Raw genomic sequence first — 25,564 nt, 5'->3', positions numbered from 1 at the left:
AAAGCAAAAGTCCAAGGGTTCCTCAGTTGCAGGACGGTGATTTCAAGGTAACATGTGATTCAACTGGGGTGTTACTTGAAAGTCTCAAGCCAATAACACAGGGGAGGACATGCTTGTAAATCAATACTTAGAAACAAATTGTAAGTGGGGATCTGGCGGGAGAGGGGACATGCCATTGGAGAGGAAATAAGATGATTCTGAGCAGTTTAACCTAAAGAAATGCAAAGATTCAGGAAAATATTTATTTACAAAAGTTAAAGTTATTGTTAAAGACTTTGTTGAAACCATCTCTGATTTGCCTTCGATACCGTTTCCCAGCTTGCCCATCCTGGCAATTTTAGGTCTAGTTCCTGGTCCATGACTTAAGACACCTCATGAGACTTTCTATAGAGGATTGGGATTGAAAGGGGAACTTTGGCTAGAGTAAGTAAGGCTTTAACATGGAAACCCTACATTTATGCTTTTTCTCCTTGCCAGAAAAATGGGAAGAAAATGAGAGTGATGGAAAGTTAAAAAAATAAAATATTTCTTTAATGGCAATAGATATAAATCATATATACAATTATGGCTGTGTCATGATTCGAGATGAAGATACAATGTTCTCAGTTACCTCACTGTTTCCTACAGAGGCGTGAATTACTGATACTTTCACTCACTCAGGTGAGAATTCTGACCGATGGAAAACCTTTTTCTCTCCCATACTCTCATGGTCGTTTTGCTTTTTAGTGTCTATGGAGATGCTGCTACCTGTCTGTCTGGTCTCCACAAGCAAGGAAACGTTACAAGACTATCATTGTTCATTCTTGAATATTTGCCATGAGACTAGTAAACTGAAGATTAAATTTTCAAGTATTCTTGAGGCTTCTACCAAGACTAAACTCCAGGCATGTTTGAGATCCATTCTACCTGTTGAGTGCTTGCTGGGTCCTATAGTAAGCAACTTCAATGCATTATTTTATCTAATCCTCAAAGCAATTTCAGAGTTGTTTTCTATTTTTATCCCCATTGTATAGATTAGAAAACTGAGGTTTAAAGGGCTGGATAATTTATCTGATAGAGGTTATACAATTAGGAAGTTATGGTACCATAATTCAAACTCATGTCTATTTCTATCATCTGCTAACTAATCTGTTGTACTATTATGTCTGTGCAAGAAATGTTTCCAAATAATTTATTTTCCCTTTCTACTTGTTCTACTGCTTTTGTTGATATGGATTTCTTTCCTTTACTTGCATTTCACCATGGTGTTTAATCAGGTAAAGGTAATTTTATTGTCAAAGTGTTTTACTTTCGTCGTGTAGGATAATCACTGTTTCTTTAAAGAAAAGAGAATTTTCATATGATTTTAACTTAATTTTACTTATATTTGTATCAAAAGAAAATTTAAGGAGTTGTCTCAGAGTTTATGATTTTGGGAAATAAATAGAACAAAAAGTTCATTATTTAAACTTATTTTATCATAAAACCATAGAACAGTGGAATAAACTAGGTGCATAGAAATGGTTTTGTTTTTTTCCATTCATTTCTATTTGGGAAAAACTGAGATGTAAGGATTTAAAGCTCATTCAAACTAAAGGCACAAACAACCCATAGCAGAACCAGGTCTCAAGTCTTTTGATTCTAACTTCAGAGATTAAAAAAAAAACATTAATTTAATTAGACATTTAAAGATGTTTTCCTCTTTTGTTCACTAGAGTCTGTCCTTCTGATCCTGTCTTACATATGGAGGAAGTGTGGAAATGTCTTAATGAAGTAAACAATTGTGACTTGAAAGTTCAACATTGTCATTCAGATCATGTTTTACTATATCCCTCAGCAAAACTTGCTTCATAAGGTCAAAGGATGAAATAATAGGCTAAATGCAAGCAATTTAATGGAGGCTTTGAACGATGCTAAAGAAAATACACATTATTTGAATATCTCAGCATGATTGGCATGTTAGAATTTGACCAAACTTAACAATAAATCTTTACTCTTCTAAATTCTTAACGTGAATTAAAATGATTGTCTTTATTTCTGCTGTTTTAGAAAAACACTGTAGTTGTTGTTTTGGTTGCGTGCTCTAGTTCTAGAAGAACAATTTACATTTCTAACTCTAAAATTTACAGAATGAAGTATAAAATGACAGATATTAAGAAAAGAATTTCAGTTTTTGACAGCCTTTCTCTCATCAAAGTCTGTTAAATGAATCTATTTATAAGAATGTTTACAATCAGTGGAATTTCTTAAGACTTAAAAAATGCCACATCTCAAGGAGATATCCAATTAGAACAAAAGAAAAAATTCTGCATGCTCTTTTGTTTGGACCTGTATCAATACTTTCAAAGCTTTTTGCTGCTTTGAAACACAGGATTGGTTTCCTGACAATGATTTATGTACTAATATCCCCAGCATATTGCCTCTTTTTCATAATCATAAACCTGTTCAAGTTTGGATATTAGAGGTAAACATGCCAATATAAAACATACTGACCCTAAAAGAGGTGTTTCTATCACATGCAAGCACACCATAGATAATAGCAAATGGGTAGAAGTGAAAAATGGAAGGAAAAACAAAGCCTTTTAGACCATGAAGGACTTTTTTTTTGAGCATTTTAAATTTATCTTCTTGGACTAAATGGATTAAATGCATGAGTACTCTAAGAATATTAATAATTGGGTGCTTCACACAGGCTAAGTAATTTGGCACCTTTTTAAACAAAATTTTGACAATTTTTAGAGGAGAGGTTGAGACCGAGGCAGAGAAGGGGAACCCATGGAGAAAGAGTCGGCTGTTTCCTATTTTATAACTAAGAAATTAGTTCTGTCTCAGAAACTGCATGCTCTTTTCCAGAAAGCCCTTGAATATATATAATAGGACTCACCTTTCTTGGAAGACCATTTAGTGATCATATGTTGTTATTCAAGAATGGCCCATGGGATTCTTATAAACCTCCACCCCGACCTTACATGATTTATCAACATCTTCCTTCCAACCATGTCTAATATTCTGCTCAAGATGAGTTTTGGTAATGCAATGTTATCCATCTTACTGCACTCCAGGGCCTGGGTCAGCTTCCTGCTGTAATTTGGCTGATGGTGGTGACACTCATTTTATCACTGAATTTTCTCACATCTACCTCCCCTTGACTCCCCTGGAAAGTGTGAATGGGTACATTAGCTGAGCCATTTTCAAAAACATTTGAAGTCAAAGCCTTAGAGCATGATACTAAAAATGACAATTTGGCATTAATAAACATTCTTTTTTTAAAGAGTAGAGAACCAATACTTTATATTTTCTTTAAACCATGTACTTCCAATACAATTTCTGGATTAATTACTCTAATATCAGTGGTTTAAATATTACTAACGTTAGATATCAGCTTTATTTGGCCATTTATAGAGATTTTATGAAAACTTCCTAATCATGTAAAACAAAAAGAAAAATAGTTTTAAAAATATTTTTTTCTCCAGTAGGAAAATCCATAAAGGTTTTCATAGGAACTTCCATTTCAATGTAATATAAAGAGAACTTTCTTTTCCTCAAATTCTTTTTTTTTAAAAATTAATTAATTAATTAATTAATTAATTTTTTGGCTGTGTTGGGTCTTCATTTCTGTGCAAGGGCTTTCTCTAGTTGTGGCAAGTGGGGGCCATTCTTCATCGCGGTGCGCGGGCCTCTCACTGTCGCGGCCTCTCTTGTCACGGAGCACAAGCTCCAGACGCGCAGGCTCAGTAATTGTGGCTCACGGGCCTAGTTGCTCCGCGGCATGTGGGATCTTCCCAGACCAGGGCTCGAACCCGTGTCCCCTGCATTGGCAGGCAGATTCTCAACCACTGCGCCACCAGGGAAGCCCCTCCTCAAACTCTTGCTAAATACAAAACAAAACAAATTTATCTTCCATTTTATATCCCTTGTCTTAAGATCATCTTCTCATTAGCCCAATCCAGAAACAGAGGAACTTCAGCCTAGATATCTCCTCTTGGTTACCTTCTGGAGTCAAAAATTTAGCACCTTCTCACTGTCTTAAACATCTCTCTTCTTGGTCCCCTCCTCTTCATCCTCACTGCCCCTGCCCTAATTCTCTTCCCTCCTTCTTCTCACTTGGATAATTATATTAATCTCTTTAATTATCTTTCTTCTTCTATGCTTACTTTTCTCTAGTCCAGACTCAATATCATCTCCAGAATGATCTTTTCAACACGGAAAGCTAACTGGTCACCTACAAATGGAAATGCAATTAAAAAAACTTAATTAAAGAATCAAATCTAGTCTTCTGCATAACATACCAGATTCTTCTTCGTATGAACCTTACATAAATGTTGTATCTCACCTGATTCAACATTCCATTTCCTGTTCCTGAATCACTTAGTGTTGCCAGACCCTGTCGGACTCTTGCCTTCACATCTGATAGTCCTCTCATCTGTCATGCCTGCTCCTCGCTGTCACCCAAGTGCCTCTTCATCCTGTCAGTCTTGAGTTCTTCTTGCATTTGTATGTGACTTTATTACAGCAACAACACTTTGCATTATAATTTTTGGTTAGCATGCCTATTTCATTCTATCTCCATTCTATACAGTCCTAGAAGGTAGAAACTAGTTCCCCCCTTCCCCAATATTTGTATCCTGAGTACCTAACAGAGTGCTTGAACGGAGTAGATGCATAGCACATATTTTGTAGAATAAACAAATTTACCAGATAATCTCTTCTTGAATGCAAGTATAGAAAAACACTTGATAGCTTTTCCAAAATATGATTAAATAATTCCTCATTCATAACCACATCTTGAACCCTAGCTCTTAAAACTCTTTGGTCTTTGTGAGAGACAAATTACATAGACACTGACATTGCCATCCTTTTTGACAATAGTGATAAACAGGGAATCATTTCCCACTGATTGCCAGACAAATATCAACTGAAAAATCTTGTCTATTAGAAAGCAGAAATCCTAAATTCAGATGTTTATATTTGTTCTGTGACATCAAAGCTGTAATAGAAGTGCGTATTTTATTTTCCTGCGGTGATAAGTAAGTGATAAGATACTCATCTCCATTTTCTCCTACAAGGACTAGGGCGAGATATTTTATCAATTTCAAGAACATAGACGCTGATTGTAGTATGTGGGTGGTGAGCTTACTGATTAGATCCTGTAGAGTTAGGTAGTTGCTAGGGATGCAGACGTAAGCAATACCTTATTCATCCCTATGTTAGTTTTTGTCAACAAATACGAAAATTGAATTTCTTTTATTTGAAATAGAATATTTTGCAAACAGTTTAATACAAAGTTACAACGTCAACTTACTTTGACTTGAAAATTCCTCACTTGACTAATTGCTTCTTTTTCTAGTGGTTATTTTTAAGCTGTTATTTTGAGGTTCCTGATAAGCTGAATCTATGCATATATAGGAGAAGTATTAAAATCATTTATTCTGGGTCTTTCCTGATCTAGAAAATATTTTGAAAAATTTCTTACATACCACTCAATGTAGAAACTAATGCTAAAGTTGTTTTTAAAAAGCTTAAAGATATCACATATTACATATTTATTATATATAATATATAATATATATCACATATATATTATATAAATTGTATTTATAAGTATATACACAAAATATAATTACAACCAAGATTAAGATACCATGATGGGTGCTTGAGAAGTAGTATGAATACGATTAAACTGGATAATACATTTTCATGCAAGCTTTCAGAGTTTGAGCATAAGTGCTGCCTTAGGTGTAGTGCTGTGTGAAAATGATTCTCCCAAACCACTCACCCAGTCTGGTTTCTGGGTTTAGAGATCCCCCTTCCTTGTCTGGGTACTGCTGTCTTCAACTACACTCACCGTCATGCCTCTCCAGCCAAATGTTTTGAATTGACAAATTAAAAGCAAATACATATTTCCTATGCAATAGTTCTTTGGAGTGATATAAAGTATGATGGGGGATAAGAAAGCCCAAAAGAAAGACGTATTTCCCAGGAAGTGGGTGGGAATCCATGGACGGCTTACCATGGCCTCAGAATAGACAGAAATAAGACTTTCCTGACTCCTTGCTTGTTCTATCAATAGCTTAGAGAAGGAGGAGGAAAGGGGAAGAGGAGAGAATAAGGAGAGGGGCCAGGCAGCTCCTTACTGATTTCCACTTGAAGTGTTCTTGCCTTCAATAGGCCCAAGAAAAGGGAGGGAAGAAACTTTGAATTTTATCGAAGTTTGGAGTTTTGGCTATTCCTTTGCCTGAACATACCAGTTACTGGAATGGATCCCTTGGATGATTAGAGAGAGTAATGTGACTGGAGGCCTTTATAAAAGCAGACAGTGACCGAAAAATATATGGGCTCTGCTTGAGATTTCATTCGGAAAAGGAGACAAGCCTCACTGAAAGGGTTTGCAAGGACAGTGGAAGAAAAAAAATCAGTTTGCTTCATTATTGCATGAGTCCTACCTGTGTGGTGTTGACAAGTATGTCTTGTAGCAGCTTTATATACTGCTGCAACTAGAAAGGAGGAAATTTTGTTTTTGCCCTAATTTATACAAATTCACTGCACGTGGAGCAAACTAGACTTAATTTATATACAACAACAATTATAAGTATTCATTTTAAATACAGATAAACAATTTGCTATTGTACATAAGATATGCTAATATGGTACTTTTTATTCTTCTAAACCTTCAGAGAGGTAAATTTTAAGGTAGACACATTTTTAAAATCTGTGTTTCAGTTTATATTTACAATGCATTTTTAAATGTAACATTTTGTCTCTAAGATGTTTATGTGCATGGAATGTGGGGATTTGGGAGTAGTTTCCATTAAAATTGTATTATATTCATCTATAATTTACATGGCTGTTATGAAGCTCAAATAAGATATGAGCCTTTGACAACTTTAAAAAAAGTTAGATATTATAAATATTATTATTATTATGTAAGTACTAACAATTACTCTATATTTATGACACAAAATACTTTTATCTTTAATTTTGTGTGTTTTTAGCATTAGGAATATAAAGATATAAAGTTATAAAAGCATCAGTATATTAGAGTGTATTATTCCAGTTTTGAATTTTAAAACTTATTTGATTATGGCTTTTATATTTGGATAAGTATAGAAATAGAAATTTGACCATATCACAGAAGACCAGTATTTTTACTATACTGCTTGGCATTTTATATTTAAATATTTTGCAATAATTTAAAATGGTCTATTAAAAAAGTAGTAATACAAACCAGTATATGACAAACCAATAGCACACACACAAAGATACAGAGGGTATATTATATGAATAAAAGTTCAAAAAGTCAGTCTTTATGATCACATCCTCTCTTTCCCAGAACTAGTCAGTTTTGTATGATAAAACATATACTCATAAATAGCTTATTTCATACAATATGATTATTCTTAACTCACCATTCTGTGATTTACCCTTTATTTTATTTTATGTTTACTGAGCATTTATTACAATCCACTTTTTTGTCAATTTACCACATTCTTTTTAATCCCTGCATAATACTCCATTGTATAGATTTATAATAATTTATTAGATCTGTCTCCTACTTCTTGATATTAATATTGTTTTTAATATTTAAAGGAGTTTTCAGATATTTATATCTTTAAAACTTTTAGTTTTAAAGTTGCTGGATATTTTCTGAAAGTGGGCTTGCTGATATGTTGATCTGCAGTAAGAATACTTCCAAATTGCTTTTCAAAATTAGGCATATCTCATCAACAATAGGTGACGATATCCACCCTCTCACAGCTTCACTAACATGATTTTATAAAATATTTTATCTTGAATCATTTTAGAAATGGGGCATTATTGTTGTTTAGAAATGGAGCATTATTGTTGTTTTGTAGTATATTTCTTTCTTGTGAATAAATCTGAGCATTAATTTTTTAATTTATTTCCATTTTGTTTTTACTTTTTGTGAAATTCTTGTTCATATAATTTGCCTTTTTATTTAAGTGACATATTGTTTTTTAATCTCATTTCTTTGTAAAGGCAGTTTAATATTTAGATTAGTTCTGTTTCCTTTTTTCACTTAATATAATTTGGACCCATCCAAAAATCAACAACATAATTATTTTTGATTTCCGCAGAATATTTTTTTTGTTGTATGGATCTAGACTATGTAGCTAAATACTGTTGATGAGCATTTAGGCTAATGATACTTTGCACCACTATAAACAACTCAGTTGTGCATATCCTTGTAATATATTTACCACTTATATGTCTATTTATTTCCTAAATTTTCAGAAGTGATATTTATAGGTCAAAGTATATGCACATTAAAAATTGTGACATCTATTGTCAAATTGCCCTCCAAAATGTTGGAGCTGGCACTGGGCTTTTATCATTTTTATTCTCATTTTTTATGATCAATTTTTAATTTGCCAATTTAATTTTTGAAAAAACTCATTTAATTTAAATTATTGGATTATTAGTGAGGTTAATTCTCATATTTTAATGATCATATGTTTAAAGTAACTTTCTAATGATTTCTTATACATTTTCATTGCTCACTCTCTCTCTTTAATTTTATCTTTTTGTATTTGACTTGGAATATCTCTTGTCCTATGTACTAAAATAGTTTCCTCTTTTGAAGTATATCTTTCAATTTATATTTGTTGTGTTCTGTAATCTAAAATATTTTCCTTAATGATATCTGGCTTAGCTTTATATCTTAGAAAATTACTCCTCAAACCTGAGTTTAAGAAATAGTCCCCAAACATTCTTGTAGTACCTTTGAAAATCATCGTACATGTAGATGCAGTCAGATTCCCGGACAGAAACCCCTTTCACGGGACTACTTGTCTCTACTAGTATCTTACTCCTTCCCAAATGTGCTTTACCTTTTCTTCTTAAAGTGGAACAGGTAGATCAAGTATCAAGTATGATGGCAAAATAAACAGTGAATTTCCAATGCATTTGGAGATACTGAGTAGGATATGCAGAGGCACTGGTTGTACAGCCTTAGAGGATGTTCACAATTTCATGCTGAAGTTTCAGATCACAGTTCATACTGTTGGTCAACTGCATTTGAACTGAAGTTTTTACAAGAGCAGGTTCCTGAATAAGCAAATACCAAAGAGGCTAACAACAGTATCTCGATAGCCATCAAGGGACATCCATTACCACTGAAGAGAAAGAACAGGTAAATACCCAAAAGAACATGGGAAGTAGGATATTAATAAAGGGAATAATGCAAAATTGGGGAGAGAGCTAAGGAAAAAAATGTGGAGGGACCTATGACTGGATGTGGTCCATAGTGGGGAAGAGCAGAACATCTGATGGAAGACCTTTCTCCAATGACCGGACTGCAATGCTATACAGCTGGTTACTTTGGCCAGTCACTGAATAATAGAACATACATCTCTGTTTTTTATTTTTGGGTTTCAATATCTTCCCTTATGTTGACCCAATACTCCTTCAGACCCCATTTACTAAATAGGTAGCTAGAAATTATTAAACTGGTCAGCTGATGGCAGTAGATGCAACTCAAGTGACAGCATGTGTCTGCTGCTAGATATTTCTTTTAGGCAGAATGTGTGTTAGCCACCCACACACTATTAGGCATTACTAATTTGCTTTATCTCTGCTAGTAAAATCTCCACGAATAATAAATTCGTTTCTCAATGATTAGCCCAATGAATGAGAGACCCCTTGTCTCAGGTCTATTTGGAATTTCCAAAGTTTTCATTGCAGACACATTCCTGTAACTCCTGACATTGACCGTGAAAACATGGCAACCACAATCAAATAGAATAGGATAAGGTACAGGGTATATCAATATACAATGACTAAGGGTCTAGCAAAGCACTGATTTTGTATCTTTTAAAATGTAAGTACCACAAACACATTTTGTCCTTACAACTGAAATGATGCCATCATCTGGCCAAAATAAATAGATGAATTTATATTAATCAATTAATCAGTGCTTAGAAAGTAACAGCCATTTCAAGAGAAGCTGCACCTTTAATTTTATAAGGTCCCCTCCAGCTGTTACCCTATAAATATTTGGAAGTAGAACACTAAAATTTGTAGTGATAGGATCAATTTGGGAATATCTGCTGAGAGACCAAAAGTTCATTTTTTAAAGTACCTTGGTTAAAGAGTAAAGATTATTCCTCTTACATTTTAAAAGAAGAATGCTCTTTAACAAACACAGAGCTGCATGGGCAATCAAACAAATCCGTGAAGTACAGTACCCATTCAGAAACCATACTTCCTGGAAACCATTCAAAACCAGAGTCTAGAAGGGCTGTTGATCTCACTGCCTGGAGGTTGAAGCTCAGACTCCAGTCAATTTTGGGGTGAGCAGGGATGCTTCAAAAGTGCAATGTGAATACAGCCAGAAGCTTCAGTCAGGTCTGTAAAATGGCGGGTCCCATATTTACCACTATCCAGCAAAACTGACAGAAAAACTCATAGAGAAAAAAGAATCCTTACTGCTGGGATGCACTCCTTACAATAGCAGACCTTTGCAGATGGAGTTTTACAGTCTACATTTTAAAAATTGTAAGTTTGCAACAAAGTATGAGAAAAAGTGAAAAAAAAAGAAAAAAAGAGAAAGTACCAGCCATGTTTTCAGGACTATGTTAGGAGCCAAAGGAGATTTAAAAGCAGATTTCGAACAAGGAGTTTGTTTTCAAAAAACCTGAAAGTTAGTAGGAGGGAAGAGATGATTATAAGTGAGAGGCCTCGTAATATTGGGGTGAAGAAGGCTCTGCCATTTGTACACTGTGAGATCCTGTGTAAGTTATTTAATTTCTCTGTGCCCTGATACTCTCACTTGTAAAAAGAAAATAATAGAAGTATCTACTTTATAGGGTTGTTGTTTAGGTATTAAATATTTTTAGTTTTGTTACATGCTTAGGACGTACCTGGCACATTACATCCTAAATTTGCGAATGAATAAATGTGAAATAATTAGAAAATAATAAGTGCTAAGTGATGAGATATAGACAGTGTACACTATTAGCAATAATACAAACAATAATGGTAATAATAACCACCATATATTTAAGGCTGATTTTAAATGCTGTACCATAGTAAACACTGTACCGGCATTACCTGACTAAATTCTCATAAGAATCCAGGGAGAGAGGTATCATTATCTTTATTTTACAGTTAAGAAAATAAGTCTTAGAGAGTTAAAGTAAGTTAACTGGCAGGCTAAGATTTAAACCATGGTTTTCATTATTTTGGGAAGCAAGTAATCCTTTATTCCTTTTTTTCCTCCTTTCCTCCCTTCCTTCCTTCCCTCCTTCCTTCCTCCTTTCTTTTCTTACTATATGTTTGTTGAGTGACAACTTAATGCCACAGGTATAACTCAAGGCATTGGAGATATAACAAGGACAGGTAAATTTAATAAGGTAGAGACTAGAAACCAGACTAGAATTTCTCAAAAGACAACATAAGCAAATAATTGAAAGCTCACAAAAAGAGAGACCTAATTTTGTGAACACAATTTCAAGCTACAACTTGGGTGTGCCAAGTGGTAACTTTGTTTGTTTCAACAGAAATGTTCCCATTCATCTTGATTGGAGAAAAATATAATCTTCCTCGGTCAATTCATACAAACTCAGTCAATTTGAGGTTTAAAAAAATGAATTTAGGATTCTTTCTCAACCCTGCATCTTCCCAGGGAGACTTTTTCCTCCGTGTACTGTACATAGAATCATATCTGGAAGAGCAGAAGCTCCCAGTCAGTGCTGTTGGCATTGTTCCCATTGGCTTGTCCCCAGAGACCTCCCATCTGATTCATTCTCCAATCCCAACAAGGCATCTTTTTCAGGACCACCAGCTGAGTGTCATATCCTTGACACTCTCCACCAAGGGGCATGGAACGGGTAGGGGGTTGGTTGCTCCTTGTGCCCAATCGGAGCACGTGGGGACTCTCTTGACATTGCCACAGGCTGCTTCCTAGCATGCAAGACACGTCACCCCTGAAACATCTGTAGGATCAACCTCCTCCTCAGGTGCACATGCACTCTGGAGCTAATGCTAGGTTGGGCAAGACCCAATGCCCCTTCAATGCCTCTCACTTTCTGCCTTTCTTCCCTTCTTCCCAAACTGCAAAAATCTTTAGTAGTTTTAGATGCCTGGGGATATCATGAACTGATCAATTACTTATTCACCTCTGCCTATATGAATAACAAGAACTTGGCTCTTGCTCTAGTGACGTAGCCTCTTGCAACTCAAAAAGCTAAAGAATTGGCCAAAGGGTTAATTTGTTTACTTTGATACAAAAGCTGAACATTGATTGTTTCTTCCTATCTTCATTTCAGTTACAATAATTACCTATTATTGTAACTGAATAGGTAATTGGAGGGCACTGTGTCCAAGCTTGATCTTTTTTTGTTCTCTTTTTCTCTGCTTCCATTACTCTCTTTCCATTACTTCTCTCCTATATAGCATCCTCACTCAAAGATCTTTGGTTCGATCACAGAAGGAACTTAGGCAACTTAAATGCTGTCTAAAATCTTTCACTATAAAAAGGTTGCAAGTATTAAGAATTTATAAACTTTAATAGGATTTGTAGTCACTTTCAAGATTGACAAATCTTGGGGGGATATTTACAGTGAATTCCTTATAGATTTTGCCTGCTATTTCTCACATTTCTTATACTAATTCTGTAAAACATGCCCTGCAGATTTTGCTTGCTTAGTCACTAAGTGGGAAAGAAAGGTCAGTCAAAGAATGAGACATAGTGTTCCAACCTCTGAACCTGAAAAAAATAGGGGAGAAAAGGATCAAATGCTTTTTAGAAAGAATATTTCCTTTAACTCATGTTTTTCCCATTCCCTTCAATCATATTGTTTTCATGTTCCCTGGAATTGAGCACCAGTAATTAAATATTTTCACCCAATTTACAATCCTGCCATCCGAAGATGATTTTAGCAATAATGTTTGTTCCTGTGTATACAAATGTACTAAAAAAGATAAACGCAGAGTGTATGAAAAAGGTTACTTTGAGTTGAGTCACTGCCAACTTGTCCAGATTCTACATAAACGTACCTTTCTTTGGCTGCATTTAATGACTTATTTTCTAGGTTAATTTAACTGTAGGCAGTAAACTGCTAGAGAGATTAGCATAGGATCACATTTGAATTCAGATGTTAGAATTAGATTCAAATCTATCACCCCCCCCATCAATTGCTTTATCCCAGATCCTGCTGTGCTGCTTCAGCCCTAAATTCTCCATTTACTCCAGAATCCTACAGAGCTCAAACTAAGTATTCTAACACTGATGCTTCGTTGAAGGTCTTAGACAATCAGTAAAAATCTCATTGCAGTAGAAACACACAAGGGGTTAAGGCTTGGTTGCCCTTTCTTATAGTTTATGGTAGTCTAATGGTGGTGGAGTCGTCAGCTCACTGCAGTTTGTTATTTCAAAGCTATTAATGCTACCCACACATAATAATGAAAAAAGCCAAGAATTTTTACTTCTTTGAGGTTATATTTAACTGTCTTGGGAAGGGTAATTGATTAGTGTGCTCATCAGAAACAGAATATCTATAATGTTCTTAAATATCCTCTCTTCAAGGTGCGGAAATGCTGCCAGAGCACATAGGAACAACTGTTGAGTACAGTATTAATTTTAGAGCAACTTTATAGAGAAATGGTTATTTAGACATGACTTTGGGCAGAACTATCACTGAAATATTCTATAAATATAATAGCGCAGAATAACTTTAAATATATAATTTCTGAAATGCAGTTACCCAAGGAAAAAGGTGCAAAGTAGAACTTCCGTATATGTTGCTGCTTCTGCTGGAGTATGGTAGCAATTCCACAGATCTATGGGATACAGTTTTTTACTTGCCTACCTGGCTTTATTTTAGCAACCCTATTTTTTACTCACTTAACCCTAAAAATTAAGAGGCAAAGCCTTATAATGCATCATGCTCATAGTATATACATGCAAAAATGCTTTTCAAAGAGTATAATTTTGAGATTTTTTTAATGGGAAATAAACTGCAGGTGATTTTCTATTAATTTATTCATTAAGTATTTCATTTTACATGTTTACTGAGCTCCTAATTTGTTCCACTGATTCTGAGTAAGATGATATGGTGTCATTTTGATGTATGTAGAATAATTTGGTAATGAAGTGATCAATGAAAAATTTGTAGGTCAGGTGAAACAACTTTTGTTATTTCCCCAATTTCCTTTAACTTCCCGGCCTTTATCTGGCGATATGGAAAGAAACAGAGAATATTTTAGCAGAATGGTAGAAATCAATATTATTTTTCCTTTGGAAAGTAATGAACACTGTCTTAAGGGAGCCTGCCTTGTTTTATCTTGAAACCTCTTATTGACATTTCTATACATTCCAGAAAGTTCTACAGATTGACAACTTTGGAATTCAGGAAAATAGTTAACTTATACATATTTTTCCAATCAATTCTGTGAAACTCTGCACTTTACACTTTGCCTATTGCAGACACATATTTTGAATTGAAAGTAAAGGTAATGATATTTTAACCAGAAAGATTTTCATAATTTGCAGTGAAAATCTAAATAAATAAAGTGAGACGACTTGCCAGGAGAAGTTCCCCAGAGGAGATGAACGTCAAGTTTGTCATTATCAGATGTGTAGGATTTGCATAAGGAGAGAAGAAAAGGAAAGCTGGCAAAATGGCCTGTGAATCAGCACAGCAATAGCGATTTCTAGCTTCTCATGTGTGCTTGTCTGGACCTCACACCTACCTCTGGAAGAGCAACTATCTTGTTTTATTCACATTTATTTTACATGTTTGTTTTCCTCTCCTAGTTTATAGGGAAGGAAGCCTGCAGGGAAGAAAGCATGGTTTACTCATCTTCGAAAACAAGTACGTGAATGAATAAAGGATTGCATGAGTGTGATTAATTTGCTAAAGGGAGAAGAAAGGCCTGCCTTGACAAGCATTTATGGTGATGTCTTCTTTGAAATAAAGCTGGCTTAGGTGGGCGTTGCAGATTTATTTTTTGGGAAGCCAACTGTGAGATGGAGTTGGTTGAGCAAGGTGCTCTTAAGGACAGCCCTTGGGATCAATACCTGTGAAAGGGAGGAGATGATGCAGAAGTGACCAGAAGGATCGGTGGAGGATGCGACTCCAATCATGGCCTCAGCCAACGTTATGGTGAGCTCTGAGCTCGAATGACCTTTTGGAGTTACAGGCCAAGTCGATCAGGACATTCTGTGCATGCACTGATGAGTCATTGGAGGTAGAACACCCTGGGAAGGGACGCGACCTTGTGAAAACTGGCATATTGTATTGGAGGCCCACTCTACTCCAGGTGGACTTCATCTTAACTATTATGTCCAACTAAGGTTACATTCTGGGCAGTAGGACTTCAACATATATTTTTTGAAGGCACACAATTTAACTCCTAATGCTTGCATACATGAAAATCAACATTTGTGGCCAAAATTACTTTATGTTTCTTGCCATGTGTATAAAGAAGGTACACGAACCTTTGCTAGGCATAGTCCATGTATAGCATTCTCTTTGTTTAATTTAGCTGAACAAATTTTGATAGAAAATTATTCCTGGTGGGTTAGAATCTAACATTGTTATTTCTCTTTGTATAATATTCCAACTGATTATTATTGTGGGGAGCAAACAACTTTACTGATATTACTTATGATTTTGTTATTACCAGTGAATTGCATTTCCTTTTTGCTCATTTAAATAAGTTCCCTCTGGAGCACAGAGTCAAAACTTGTAGGGTAGCCTTGGGGAATTTGTTCCTCCTGATGTGCTTTATTCTAATTATATTTTTTATTACCCATATTGTAAATGAGATAGACTGAAGAGGCATTGTCAGACTAATTGTTTTTTTCAACTTTTGTGATTTGAATTACTCTCCTTCCACATGCATCTAATTAGAAGAGTATATTAGATATAAATATCAAAGAATCTTAATATTTGATTTGCCCCTAGAAATATGAAGGGCAAGGTCTAATGTTTATTAAATTGGACTTAGGGTAGGCAGCCCTAAAGTCAGATGCTGTGATCCATAATTTGTATTTAGATATCATTAAACCATGTACAGATTATGTGATTACTTCATATATATGTGTAGCTTGGGAATAATACCTCTTAATTACCAAATGTAATTATCTGTTTCTGGGTCTTAGCCCTATTTACCTTTTTGTACATTTTATGACTTCTTCCTCCCTCAAATTCTCTTTTTCTTCTGGTATCTACCACACTGCTGACATGTACTTTACTTTATACGTGGATGCTCCTTCTTAGCCTCCTCTTCTATCTTCTTTTCTGCAATCTATCATCACGCATTTGCATTTATTCCAAAATACCATCCCTTTTATCCTTGTCATATTGTATGCACTGCAAAGTTTTTACACATCTATATAGCAGTGTTGCCCAAATCTATTTCCCTAGCTTTGATATCACCAAGTCTTTGACTTCAGTTGCCTCCTGGATATACCCAAATGTTTACATACATTTTTGAGTATAAAATGTAACAAACTCATTATCTTTTCTACAAAAGTGTTTTGGTAGTAAAGTAGATCCCATTCCTTCCTCAACTGATACCTTTTTCACATAATTTTGCAATCCCTCCCTAAAAATACAGAGTGTTCTTCGCCACACTTAGATTCTGGGCTTGGATAATGGGATGACTTGCTTTGGCCAATGTTAAAAGCAAGGGACTGAAATGTGCTTGTGTGCCTGACATGTTCTTTTGCACCTTTGCTGTTGCCATAAGAGTACTGTGCCCTGGCTGGCTTGCAGGTCCAAGGAGGTTGTGTGAATCATGCAGCAGAGCTCCTTGGCCAATCCACAGCCTTATGTTTGAAGTAGAACTACTCAGGTAAGCCCAACTAAACTCAATAGGCCCACTGATGTGGGAGTGAGTCCAGCCAACAAAAGCAGAGGTACCTCAGTCAATGTGTAAGATGTGTGAGAAATAAATTCTTGTTTTGGTATGTTATTGATTTTTGTGGTTATTGCAGCAAAAGTTATCTGATGCCAAAATTGGTACTTGAAGTGGAGTGCTGATAAAACAAGAAATTAAAATATGGGGCACTGATTCCAGGCTTGGATGGCAAGTGACAAGGAAGCTAATATAAGAGGCTTAGAAAATGGTAGCCCATAAGATATCGTCATGAAATGTTTGTAAAAACTGTCACTTGTGATCATCTGGAAGGCTGACATCAGATTTAATTAATTTGTGGATTTGGGCAAGTTGGATTCCAAGCAGAGTGTAGAATGAGTGATCTAGCTTCATTAGATGTATTTAATAAGGTAACAAAAGAGAGATGATCTCAGAAAAGAACTATCTAGTTAGTAAAGAGAATGAAGAGAAAATAGAGAGCTCCCCAAATGTGCTGGTTTGTAAAACTCTAAAATTCTTCTGCCTCTTTAACCCTGCCAGACAGTCAAATATTATCAAATTAAGATACAGCTTTGGGGCAAAGATAAAATCAAGGGTCTTTAAGATGTAGCTTAGGGGTATAGACCAAATTAAGGAATAACCCTCCTATGCTTTCCTAAGATGTTTGAAAGAATTAAGGTGGCACCTAGAGCATCCTCACAGGGATTAAAGGCCTCTAGAAAGCGTGGTCTCACAGATTCCTGATGCGCCAATAGTACTCAAAGCACCCAAAGGTCTGTGGCTTTTGTAAATATAGTTTACGGTAATAGAATACATAATAAAACTCACAAATTTGTTACTTTTGTAAATGTAGTTGACTGAAATCAAGTACATAAAACCCTCAGGGATGTTGGGGAACAGGGCTAAAGCACCTCCAGCCAAGGCTAAAAGGGACTGAAGCTGTTTAAAATCTAAAATAACTCTTGGTCCCCAGTTTTGCAGGCAGAAATTAGACTAAGAAAGCTACTTAGCTGCCACAGAGCGTATCTTCTTTAACAACCTTTTTAGAATTGGATAATGGTTATGAAAAAAGAATAATCCCCCATAGCAGTGAGATTAAAGCCATGGGGAGGTATAGAATGAGAGCCACACCCAGGACTTGGACCTAATCAAGGACCATTCCTTACCTCCAGATAGGGGGGACTGGACAGACTTGCATAGTAGGATTCTGAGTAACCATGGAATGGTGATTTCTGTGTGCTTTTCCTTTTCAAATGTGATTGTTTATAGGAGTTCTCGTCTCTATTCCACAGATTGTGTGATGTATATATGAGGTAAAAAAATTGACTTGTTTGTTTATCGCTCTCTTTCTCTTTCTCAATCTATTTACATTCATAGGTCTCTAGATCAAGAGGATCCATATCTAGACTTGATATATAACACCAGGTCCCAGTCTTTGAGCCTGATACTATGATTAGATAAGACGTTTGAGGGTTTTTGGATGGGGTGGGGGTGAGTATTATTTTGCATGAGAGAAATTTGTGTTGTTATGGCCAAAAGGGCCTCTCTGGCCTGGAATTGTATGTAGCATGAGTCCTAAGGAAAGTTACACCACCTTATGAAGGCCCCACAATGCTAAGCACTATGACATGCATTGCCTCCAGTTTTGTTCTCTGTTGCAGATGCAGACACAAATAGAATGCTTATTTTGTACTTTAAATGTCTATTATTGTTTATTTAGATCTACAAATAGACTTGTCAAATATATCTTCTTATTTCAGGATGTTTCTATCATTTGAAATATTTCTAATGATCTTGTTCTATCCACATCAACATTAACTATATAATCAGTTGCATGCATCATATTTTAATTATCTTTAAAATATATTCAGAAAGTTTAAAAAATTATTAAAACAAACACCATTTAAACTGAATTCTGCTTACAGATGGACCAGAGACAAACAATACATTGCTCTTCCTTAACTAGAAATTCTTGACTAGTCGTACCTTACTGGAGACTTAAAGATTTTATTTTTGAATATTTAACTGAGTTTGATAGGACCAAAGTGATATAAATTCAAGAATGATCAACATGAAGTAATGGTCTAAATTTGAAGTAATGCTTTTCTGCTCTTTAAATATCAAACTAAAAATGTGCCAGGAGACAGATGGGAGAGGAGTTTCCTCCACCACGCCTCTCCTGCAGTCTCCATGCTCTGCGGTAGCAATTGTGGTCCCCAAGTCTCCAGCTTCATAACTGTCAGATATGCAATGTCTCTGAATACCTCAGAGATGCGCAGCAAAGTAACTGAAGGGATGGTCAGTTCCATTTCTCGGTCTCGAGATTGCCTGGGGGGTCGTGTACTGTCCTCTGAGGAAGCCCATGCATGTTGAAAGGTGAATTTCGGTGCTACCACTTAGTGGCCAGAATGCTCCTCCCCTGTTTGGTTCCATGAAAAATTTGCCTCTAAGAATTTATTACTTCCTACTTTCCAAATTGGTCCCGGGCAGAAGACATAATCATAAAATTCCGTTTCAACTTAAATGGAAATTTCTGGCATGTAATCAGGACTATAATAGCAAATATTAAAAACCGAACAAAGTGGAAATTTTACAAGATGAGATTCATGTGAGGTTTATATGTGAACACTATTTCTATGCTAATTGACCTCAGTAACTGTTCAATGAATGAATGTTTTTTCCCTTTCTTTACTTCCTTTCTGAAGCTTGGACAGTTTAGCCTGTACAATTTATTATCCAAAACTCTGAATTTTTTTACAGATATTAACTTCAAGGTTTTGAAACTGAGACCAGGTGGTTGAATCCAGGGCCTTACATTTGGGATATTGGATTCCCCTAGAGTAGCAGTCTGTCAAGAAAACCTTTCTGTGACACACAGATAAGTCCAGATTCTTGTGCCAAGACTTGAGGGCAGTGAGGCTCTCTGCACGAACTAATCTAAAGTTCCAACTGTGTTGATGAGCAGAAAATGGTGAAATTGTAAATGCATAGTTTTCACGTTGTTATTATTGAGAGGAAGGCGTTACCGTTTAGAGATTTCTTCTGGTTTCATTCTACTCTAGGGATACAAGAGCAGGAATATTTATTCACCAGTTTAAGGTATCAGAGCAGTGTGGAAATACTGTTCTGGAAAGAAGGGTTTTCCTATCTGTGAAATTTTCTAACTTAACATGACTTATTTATCCTTTAGTTTACCAAGGTTATATTGAGCAAAATTTGTTTCAACTATCTGCTTTTGCTTATGTGCTGTCAAACCTCCCCAAATCCTTAACATTTTGTTTGTGTTTTGGAACTGTTTTTTTTTTCTTTTTCCAATATCTCTAGATTTTTCAACTCATTTCGCCTCAATTTCCAAAAAATTATATTTCGATCAAAGTTTTTATTCTGGAATATTTACTTTCTGAAAACTGGATTAGACAATGTATTGTGGATTTAGGGTTTTGCACTGTAGCTCAGAGACTTGGTGGCTCTGACTGAATTCCCAAGCAGAGGTGACATGCACTTCCTCAGGACACCAGTGTTCTCAGCTTGTTGCTCAAGCCCCAAATAGTCTTTCTCTCATAATGAGATTGACATCCCAAAAGCTAGATTTAAAAAAAAATTTTTATTGGAGTAGAGTTGATTTACAATATTGTGTTACTTTCTGCTATACAGCACAGTGAATCAGTTATACATATACATATATCCATTCTTTTTTATACTCTTTTCCCATGTAGGTCATTACAGAGTATTGAGTAGAGTTCCCTGTGCTATAAAGTAGGCCCTTATTAATTATCTATTTTATATGTAGTAGTATGAATGGATAAAGAAGATGTGGTACATATATAAAATGGAATATTAGTCAGCCATAAAAAAGAATGAAATGATGTCATTTGCAGCAACATGGATGGAACTAGAGATTGTCATACTGAGTGAAGTAAGTCAGACAGCGAAGGACAAATACTGTGTGATATTGCTTATATGTGGAATCTAAAAAAATGGTACAAATGAACTTATTTCCAAAAATAAGAAATAGAGTTATAGATGTAGAAAACAATCTTATGGTTACCAGGGGGACACAGGAGAGGGATAAATTGGGAGATTGGGATTGACAAAAGGTAGATTTTGATGCAGCCCACTCAGCCGTTACGTCATAAAATGATAGTCTTACAAATGGGCACAGTGCACAGTCACTACACACTCCTAGAGTATTGAGGAGTAGAAAAAATAAGTTTTAATCATACATTATTATTATAGAAGTATCACTTTGGTGACCCATAACAAATCTTGCCTTCTAAATTCATTCCATAGCTAAAAAATAAAAAAAATTCAAAAGTTTCCCAACCCTATGCTAAATTTCTTAGCAGTTAATGCAGAATTACAACCCCACCCTTAAAACAGCCTCACTGTCCTACAGAAACCCTGTGATCTGAGCATATTTACTTATGCTTTCACATTTTTGTCAAAATTGCTATGTCCTCTGATATTTATGATGCTTTTTCTTGCTCCTTCTTCATCCAGATGAGGTCTTACTTCCTCCATGAAGAAATCATGAAGGTGTCTTAAATGATTGAAGCTCCCCTTGATCTCATCTATTTAGATTTCAACGTGCAATGTGTTGTATACAGTCTTTTTCTACGTGTAGTTCGTGAATTCTGGAAGACTGAGATCAATCTTTTTACTTTCGTTAAGCAAAAAATGCCTTTCCCAAATTAATCTCCACATACCCATAATTAATTATCTTATTGATTTGGGGATTTTTTTAAAAGAAAAAAGTCATTGAAACCAATCTTTCAATTCATTGCATTGACAATTTCTGACAGAATAATTAGCTACTGCTTTCTTGTCCAACATAATTCTCCGAAGTAGTTTATTGGCTAGTCTCTCAGTTTGTGCCCATCTTTTGTCACCATGTGTGTTGGAATTATTGCAAAAATTCAAATTATTTTTGTGAAAAAATTGAGGAAATAGATTATATATCCAGGACCTTAAGGTAATCTGAAGTCAGTGAGCGGAAGAAATAGCTTGATTTGCTCAGAGTGTGAGTTTTCCTAAAATTGGTTCCTTGGCAAAAAAATCTTAACAGCAGAAATAATGGCAGTTAAGAAAATAACTCATCAGTTGTGTTATCTTCTCTGACAGATAGCTCTTTATCGAAAATTACTTTTCCTTACTTGAAGTGATGGTAGTAGTGTGGCACTTAAATATATCTGTTGATTCTCCGAAATGCTCCCAAATGGAATCTTTTTTCACTAATTAATTCTACCAAATTAGAATTTAGATTCACAAAGTTGTTGCGCCCTACATATTTTTCTAAGTTTAAATTTTGGACTGTTGTTTGGGTCTCTGTTTTTCAAGACACTGGAAAATAAAGATGAGTTTATAGTAAATTTTTTTTTTGAAATTTGTTCTATTAATTCTGATGAGAAGAAATCTAAAAATCAAAGTTACACTGTCATTTCAGAGTGACACAGAATTAAAAGATCATTGTTCTGAGTCCTTCAGAAGAAAAGAAGCATGCTTTTTTTAGAGGGTTAAATATGAAATATGCTCTGCTCTTTAAATAAAACTGATTAGAAGATGGTTTGATTAGGAGCTCTGAAAGAATGATGGCTGCAATATTGATGAGAAGGTGCAGAAGTAGCTGGTGTTCCCTGAGTTAACACAACTGAAATTCTAATACTGAAAACCCACATTCTTAAGCATGTAGGCTATGTGAAACTACATACTGAGAAAGAAGTGCTACATATAAGTAAACTGTTATATTTTACAAATATATATATATCAAAAGTCTATGCCCATGGACTTAAATTATTCAGTTTGATCTTATTGATCAAAAATGCATTATCTGTATAAAAATATTTATCAGAAAATTTACTAGCATGATCTAATCCAATAAGAAAAGAGATTAGAATGGATATAAGTACAAAATTGTATGAATAGCTCAAAAACACAGTAATATATTTTTTATTTTTTATTTTTTAGCATCTTTATTGGAGTATAATTGCTTTACAATGGTGTGTTAATTTCTGCTTTATAACAAAGTGAATCAGTTATACATATACATATGTTCCCATATCTCTTCCCTCTTATGTCTCCCTCCCTCCCACCCTCCCTATCCTACCCCTCTAGGTGGTCACAAAGCACTGAGCTCATCTCCCTGTGCTATGCGGCTGCTTCCCACTGGCTATCTATTTTACGTTTGGAAGTGTATACGTGTCCATGCCACTCTCTCACTTTATCACAGCTTACCCTTCCCCCTCCCCATATCCTCAAGTCCATTCTCTAGTAGGTCTGTGTCTTTATTCCCGTCTTGCCCCTAGGTTCTTCATGACCATTTTTTTCCCCCTTAGATCCATATATATGTGTTAGCATACAGTATTTGTTTTTCTCTTTCTGACTTACTTCACTGTGTATGACAGATTCTAGGTCCATCCACCTCACTACAAATAACTCAATTTCATTTTTTATGGCTGAGTAATATTCCATTGTATATATGTGCCACATCTTCTTTATCCATTCATCTGTTGATGGACACTTAGGTTGCTTCCATGTCCTGGCTATGGTAAATAGAGCTGCAATGAACATTGTGGTACATGACACTTTTTGAATTATGGTTTTCTCAGGGTATATGCCCAGTAGTGGGATTGCTGGGTCGTATGGTAGTTCTTTTTTCGCTTTTTAAGGAACCTCCATACTGTTCTCCATAGTGGCTGTATCAATTTACATTCCCACCAACAGTGCAAAAGGGTTCCCTTTTCTCCACACCCTCTCCAGCATTTATTGTTTGTAGATTTTTTGATGATAGCCATTCTGACCGGTGTGAGATGATATCTCATTGTAGTTTTGATTTGTATTTCTTTAATGATTAATGATGTTGAGCATTCTTTCATGTGTTTGTTGGCAATCTGTATATCTTCTTTGGAGAAATGTCTATTTAGGTCTTCCGCACATTTTTGGATTGGGTGGTTTGTTTTTTTGATACTGAGCTGCATAACCTGCTTGTAAATTTTGGGGATTAATCCTTTGTCAGTTGCTTCATTTGCAAATATTTTCTCCCATTCTTAGGGTTGTCTTTTCGTCTTGTTCAGTTTCCTTTGCTGTGCAAAAGCTTTTAAGTTTCATTAGGTCCCATTTGTTTATTTTTGTTTTTATTTCCATTTCTCTAGGAGGTGGGTCAAAAAGGATCTTGCTGTGATTTATGTCATAGAGTGTTCTGCCTATGTTTTCCTCTAAGAGTTTGAGAGTGTCTGGCCTTACATTTAGGTCTTTAATCCATTTTGAGTTTATTTTTGTGTATGGTGCTAGGAAGTATTCTAATTTCATACTTTTCCATGTAGCTGTCCAGTTTTCCCAGCACCACATATTGAAGAGGCTGTCTTTTCTCCACTGTATATTCTTGCCTCCTTTATCAAAGATAAGGTGACCATATGTACGTGCGTTTATCCCTGCGCTTTCTATCCTGTTCCATTGATCTATATTTCTGTTTTTGTGCCAGTACCATACTGTCTTGATTACTGTAGCTTTGTAGTATAGTCGAAGTCAGGGAGCCTGATTCCTCCCGCTCCGTTTTTCTTTCTCAAGATTGCTTTGGCTATTCGGGGTCTTTTGTGTCTCCATACAAATTGTGAAATTTTTTGTTCTAGTTCTGTGAAAAATGCCAGTGGTAGTTTGATAGGGATTGCATTGAATCTGTAGATTGCTTTGGGTAGTAGGGTCATTTTCACAATATTGATTCTTCCAATCCAAGAACATGATATATCTCTCCATCTGTTGGTATCATCTTTAATTTCTTTCAGCAGTGTCTTATAGCTTTCTGCATACAGGTCTTTTGTCTCCCTAGGTACGTTTATTCCTAGGTATTTTATTCTTTTTCTTGCAATGGTAAATGGGAGTGTTTCCTTAATTTCTCTTTCAGATTTTTTATCATTAGTGTATAGGAATGCAAGAGATTTCTGTGCATTAATTTTGTATCCTGCAATGTTACCAAATTCATTGATTAGCTCTGGTAGTTTTCTGGTGGCATTTTTAGGATTCTCTATGTATAGTATCATGTCATCTGCAAACAGTGACAGTTTTACTTCTTCTTTTCCAATTTGGATTCTTTTTATTTTTTTCTTCTCTGATTGCCATGGCTAGGACTTCCAAAAATATGTTGAATAAGAGTGGTGAGAGTGGACATCCTTGTCTTCTTCCTGATCTTAGAGGAAATGATTTCAGTTTTTCACCACTGAGAATGATGTTTGCTGTGGGTTTGTCGTATATGACCTTTATTATGTTGTAGTAGGTTCCCTCTATGCCCACTTTCTGGAGAGTTTTTATCAAAATGGGTGTTGAATTTGTCAAAAGCTTTTTCTGCATCTACTGAGATGATCATATGGTTTTTTGTCTTCAATTTGTTAATAGGGTGTATCACATTGATTGATTTGCATATATTGAAGAATCCTTGCATCTCTGGGATAAATCCCACTTGATCATGGTTTATGATCCTTTCAATGTGGTGTTGTATTCTGTTTACTAGTATTTTGTTGAGGATTTTTGCATCTATATTCATCAGTGATATTGGTCTGTAATTTTCCTTTTTTGTAGTATCTTTGTCTGGTTTTGGTATCAGGGTGATGGTGGCCTCATAGAATGAGTTTGGGAGTGTTCCTTCCTCTGCACTTTTTTGGAAGAGTTTGAGAAGGATGAGTGTTAGCTCTTCTCTAAATGTTTGATAGAATTCACATGTGAAGCCATCTGGTCCTGGACTTTTGTTTGT

This window comes from Balaenoptera musculus, chromosome 14 (genome assembly GCF_009873245.2).
Source record: "Balaenoptera musculus isolate JJ_BM4_2016_0621 chromosome 14, mBalMus1.pri.v3, whole genome shotgun sequence".
Classification (NCBI taxonomy): Eukaryota; Metazoa; Chordata; class Mammalia; order Artiodactyla; family Balaenopteridae; genus Balaenoptera; species Balaenoptera musculus.
This window is presented reverse-complemented; position numbering follows the sequence as displayed.